The sequence below is a fragment of the Coregonus clupeaformis genome, chromosome 26 (assembly GCF_020615455.1).
Source record: "Coregonus clupeaformis isolate EN_2021a chromosome 26, ASM2061545v1, whole genome shotgun sequence".
Lineage (NCBI taxonomy): Eukaryota > Metazoa > Chordata > Actinopteri > Salmoniformes > Salmonidae > Coregonus > Coregonus clupeaformis.
Window position 1 is genome coordinate 25,600,963 of NC_059217.1, and position 6,075 is coordinate 25,607,037.

The window sequence follows — 6,075 nt, forward strand, 5'->3', positions numbered from 1 at the left end:
CACGTCCAGAGCAAAGTCCTGCTCTATAAACTGCAAGAGAAAAACTTCATCCAGTTACTTATTCAGTCAGTTACTTCTAATTTATTACAGTTGAAGTTGGAAGTTTACATACACCTTAGACAAATACATTTAAACTCAGTATTTCACAATTCCTGATATTTAATCCTAGTAAAAATTCCCTGTCTTAGGTCAGTTGGGATCACCACTTTATTTTAAGAATGTGAAATGTCAGAATAATAGTACAGAGAATGATTTATTTCAGCTTTTATTTCTTTCATCACATTCCCAGTGGGTCAGAAGTTTACATACACTCAATTAGTATTTGATAGCATTGCCTTTAAATTGTTTAACTTGGGTAAAACGTTTCGGGTAGCCTTCCACAAGCTTCCCACAATAAGTTGTGGGAATTCTGGCCCATTCCTCCTGACAGAGCTGGTGTAACTGAGTCAGGTTTGAAGGCCGCCTTGCTCGCACACACTTTTTCAGTTCTGCCCACAAATGTTCTATAGGATTGTGGTCAGGGCTTTGTGATGGCCACTCCAATACCTTGACTTTGTTGTCCTTAAGCCATTTTGCCACAACTTTGGAAGTATGCTTGGGGTCATTGTCCTTCTGGAAGACCCATTTGCGACCAAGCTTTAACTTCCTGACTGATGTCTTGAGATGTTGCTTCAATATATCCACATAATTTTCCTTCCTCATGATGCCATCTATTTTGTGAAGTGCACCAGTCCCTCCTGCAGCAAAGCACCCCCACAGCATGATGCTGCCACCCCAGTGCTTCACGGTTGGGATGGTGTTCTTCGGCTAGCAAGCAACCCCCTTTTTCCTCCAAACATAACAATGGTCATTATGGCCAAACAGTTCTATTTGTGTTTCATTAGACCAGAGGACATTTCTCCAAAAAGTACGATCTTTGTCCCCATGTGCAGTTGCAAACCTTAGTCTGGCTTTTTTATGGCGGTTTTGGAGACGTGGCTTCTTTCAGGTTATGTCGATATAGGACTTGTTTTACTGTGGATATAGATACTTTTGTACCTGTTTCCTCCAGCATCTTCACAAGGTCCTTTGCTGTTGTTCTGGGATTGATTTGCACTTTTCGCACCAAAGTACGTTAATCTCTAGTAGACAGAACACGTCTCCTTCCTGAGCGGTATGACGGCTGCGTGGTCCCATGGTATTTATACTTGCGTACTATTGTTTTTACAGATGAACGTGGTACCTTCAGGCGTTTGGAAATTGCTCCCAAGGATGAACCAGACATGTGGAGGTCTACCATTATTTTTCTGAGGTCTTGGCTGATTTCTTTAGATTTTCCCATGATGTCAAGCAAAGAGGCACTGAGTTTGAAGGTAGGCATTGAAATACATCCACAGGTACACCTCCAGTTGACTCAAACAATGTCAATTAGCCTATCAGAAGCCATGACATCATTTTCTGTAATTTTCCAAGCTGTTTAAAGGCACAGTCAACTTAGTGTATGTAGGGCGGCAGGTAGCTTAGTGGGTAAGAGCGTTGGGCCAGTAACCGAAAGGTCGCTGGTTCTAATCCCCGAGCCGACTAGGTGAAAAATCTGTCGATGTGCCCTTGAGCAAGGCCCTTAACCCTAATTGCTCTTGTAAGTCGCTCTGGATAAGAGCGTCTGCTAAATGACCAATTATTATTATTATTATATTATTAAATAAAAATGTAAACTTCTGACCCACTGGAATTGTGATACAGTGAATTATAAGTGAAATAATCTGTCCGTAAACAATTGTTGGAAAAATTACTTGTGTCATGCACAAAGTAGATGTCCTAACCGACTTGCTAAAACTATAGTTTGTTAACAAGAAATGTGTGGAGTGGTTGAAAAACGAGTTTTAATGACTCCAACCTAAGTGTATGTAAACTTCCGACTTCAACTGTATGTCCTTGGGGAAAAAGTGAAAATCCGAACCGTGTGGGGTTCTGCAGAGAAATGCACAGAATTCACTTAGCAAATTACCAGGAACCAATAAATTGCTGCCTGAAATTAATTTGGAAAATGTTGACTGGATGCCATTTGCTTGCCCTAAGCATCCTTCGACCCCTCTGTTGAAGTGTTGTTCTGAATTCCCCACACTAAAGCAAGACAAGGCAGCAATTTTCATTGTTCGTTGTCTCCATTTGAGCAAGACATTTACATTAGCACAAAGCAATCAGCCTGTGATCATGTGTAAAGCAATACGTGATAAGCGTCCTTATTTGGCACTTTCTGCTGCAGCTACTGGCCTATTGACGTTCAGGTAACTCACTTGAAAGGTGTCTACATATTTGGTATTCATGTCATCGCAGCTCAGTATAGCACACGTGTCCCCTCCATCGAGTCTGTTCAAAGAGCCAGACTAAAAGCAGTCTACTGGATAGTGAGCCAATGCTGGAGCCCTGAGGCAAAGGGAGACCAGGGAATACCACAGTAGAAAGGCACCAGGTTTGAGGACACACTCTTCATATTTGACTTTCCTCCACTACAAAGCAGATATGTCAGGCCAGTTGAGGTTGAACTGTGAGGATGAGCCTTGGCAAGATTAGAATGTTGTAGGGGCTTAAACTCTTATGGCAGGGTTGTGGTGATGTTTTCAATTATTTGTTTTTTTGGTTTATCAGTAGTAGAGCACCACCATACAACAAACCAAGGAGGCAGTTCAGGACATCATCTGCCTCTGATATAGCTAGCAGATTATTGATATTCAAGGACTGAGGGCTAAGTGAAAGTGATTTCATTTGAACTCTTCCAGGGTCAAAGTCTCTGTCTGCAGTCCACACATGTGAACCATTACATGAATGGAATCGTATTTGACTATCAAAGAAATGTCAAACCTTGTTAACTGTCGGGTCTGTGTAATGCGACTGTTTGACTGATTTGTCTCAATTTATATTTTTTGATGGGTTAAACTAGTTTTATGGATGGAAGCTTCCCTCAGCCATTTGAGCCTGTATCATCTTGGAGACAAGACACTATACCGTACCTCTGAGTCATCCCATAGCTCTTCATTCTCACCAATGACCTGACATTGGCTCTTGGTATTGATCATCGCTAATGATGCTATTTGCACATACCCTGCAACTGTCAATTAGGCTGTCTGCTGTTTGCAAAGTGAATTCCGTGCAAACATCCATGCATGTGTAACAATGAAATCAATTAAGGGTTTCATCCTGTAACAGCTGTCAGGTTCCTCCTGTACTGTGGGGTATTGTCTGTCTACAACAAGCCCTTGATGGATACCATAGATGAAAACTTAGTTAGGACCTCACTCTATCAACTCCTTTGGCTGGATTAATTCTGATCACAAATGACGTCCTGATATTTTAGGTAACTTAAAATGCCATTGGTCTATCTGCCTGCACAATGAGACACCCCCTGAGAGAGCGGTGATAGCACAACATGGATCAATGTCTCAAATGAAGAAAAATGCATCCATGGCACAAGGATTTACAGCATTTATGGCTTTCACAGGTGAAAAACAGTATTGACTTCCCACTTAGGGGAGTCTCATCACAAAACCCACTGATATTGCCAACTACTTTACTAATTTTTTCATTGGCAAGATTAGCAAACTTAGTCATAACATAACAACAAACTCTGAACCTACTCATCCATTCATAACTGACCGAATTATGAAAGACAAGCATTGTAATTTTGAATTCTGTAAAGTGAGTGTGGAAGAGGTGAAAAAATGGTTGTCTATCAACAATGACAAGCCACCTGGGTCTGACAACTTGGATGGAAAATTACTAAGGATGATAGCGGACTATACTGACACTCCTATTTGCCATCTCTTCAATCTAAGCCTACAGGAAAGTGTGGACCTTCAGGCCTCGAGGGATGCAAAAGTCATTCCGCTACCCAAGAATAGCAAAGCACCCTTTTATTTGTATTTTATTTTTTTAATTAGGGGTGTAGATCAGCTTCAATATAGATTGTGGCTTCCATCAGTGTAATTGTCTGCATCATTTCCAATCCCCCATATATGTATTTTTTGTAAATACATAATATATATATATTTTTAAATATATTTTCCTTTATTATTTTCCCCTAACCCTGCCACCCCTCCCCTAATCGGAATAAACTAATGGACAACAACACTTAGGCTTCTACTTCCAGCTTATACTGTACATACTATATAAAAAAATTCGGACACAGTATATCTTACAATAGTTATCTTTTGTTTGTTTTTAGTCCCATCCTTCAGCCACCAACAACCCCTCCCATCTATCTCCGAAGACCATCCAGTTTGTGTTTCTATTTGCCATATATTTTTCAACTGTGCTGTTTCACAAAAGTTCTGAACCTATATACATCTTACAGAGACATTATACTTTACATTAGTTATCCTCTTACATTTTTTACATTTTAGTCATTTAGCAGACGCTCTTATCCAGAGCGACTTACAGTTAGTGAGTGCATACATTATTTTTAAAAAATTTCATACTGGCCCCCCGTGGGAATCGAAACCACAACCCTGGCGTTGCAAACACCATGCTCTACCAACTGAACTACATCCCTGCTGGCCATTCCCTCCCCTACCCTGGGCCAATTGTACACCGCCCCATGGGTCTCCCGGTCGCGGCCAGCTACGACAGAGCCTGGATTCGAACCAGGATCTCTAGTGGCACAGCTAGCACTGTGATGCAGTGCCTTAGACCACTGCGCCACTGGGGAGAATATTCCTAGTCCCACCCTTCAGCTCCACTCAACCCCTCCCATCTATCTCTGAACGCCATCCAGTGTTATATCTGCCATATATTTTTCAACTGTGCTGTGATGTTTCACAAAAGTTCTGAACCTTTCTATTCTCATAGTTTCCACAAATTGTAAATTAAAGATACATTTTTTGCTAAGAGTATTATTATATTATTGATCAATTGACAATGACTTTTTAAATCACCCAGCAGTGCTATTTGCAGAGTTAGCTCCATGTAAATGTTGCAATTCTTCAGCCATTCTTGCGTCCAAAAACTGCGACCAAAAACAAGCTACATATGGACAGCACCAAAACAAATGATCTAATGATTCGTGCTCTCTTCGCAGCAAAATCTGCAGAGCTGGGATGGTTGTATCCCCCATATATACAGTGCATTCGGAAAGTATTCAGACCCTTTGACCTTTTCCACATTTTGTTACGTTACAGCCTTATTTTGAAATTGATAAAATTATTTATTTTTCTCATGTGCAGCGACGCTCCCGATCCAACCTGACAGAGCTTGAGAGGATCTGCAGAGAAGAATGGGAGAAACTCCCCAAATACAGGTGTGCCAAACTTGTAGCGTCATACCCAAGAAGACTCGAGAATGTAATCGCTGCCAAAGGTGCTTCAACAAAGTACTGAGTAAAGGGTCTGAATACTTATGTAAATGTGATATTAACGTTTTTTTCATTTATACATTTGCAAACATTTCTACAATCCTGTTTTTGCTTGGTCATTATTGGGTATTGTGTGTAGATTGACGACGAAAAACAACAACAATTTAATACATTTTAGAATAAAGCTGTAATGTAACAACATTTGGAAAAAGTCAAGGGGTCTGAATACTTTCCGAATGCACTGTATTTGGTTGTAATTTTGAGTAGAGCAGACATTTCCATATATTTGTGATAGCTGCACGTGTGACATAACTCCACCATTCCAATTTATGATATCACTTACACAAATTATGCAGTTTTTAAACATTATTTTCAAAAATATTGTTTTTTTTAGCAATTAGTATATTTGAGTTTAACCATAATATTTGTTGTAATATTTGTCCTGTCTTTTCTGGTGGAGAACCAGTTTGAATTTAAGTATAACTTTTGTATGACTGTAGCTTTTAGTGAGAGGTTCTAATGCTTTAATATTTAATAATTTCTGCCCTCCCAATTCATATTCATTAAATAAATAGGCCCGTTTAATTTTGTCTGGCTTGCCGTTCCAAATAAAATTGAATATGTTTTTCTCATATCATTTAAAAAACAAGTCGCTAGGTGTAGGCAAGGCCATAATCAAATAGGTAACCTGGGATATGACTAAAGAGTTAATCACTGTGATTTTTCCACAAATAGACAGGTATTTTCCT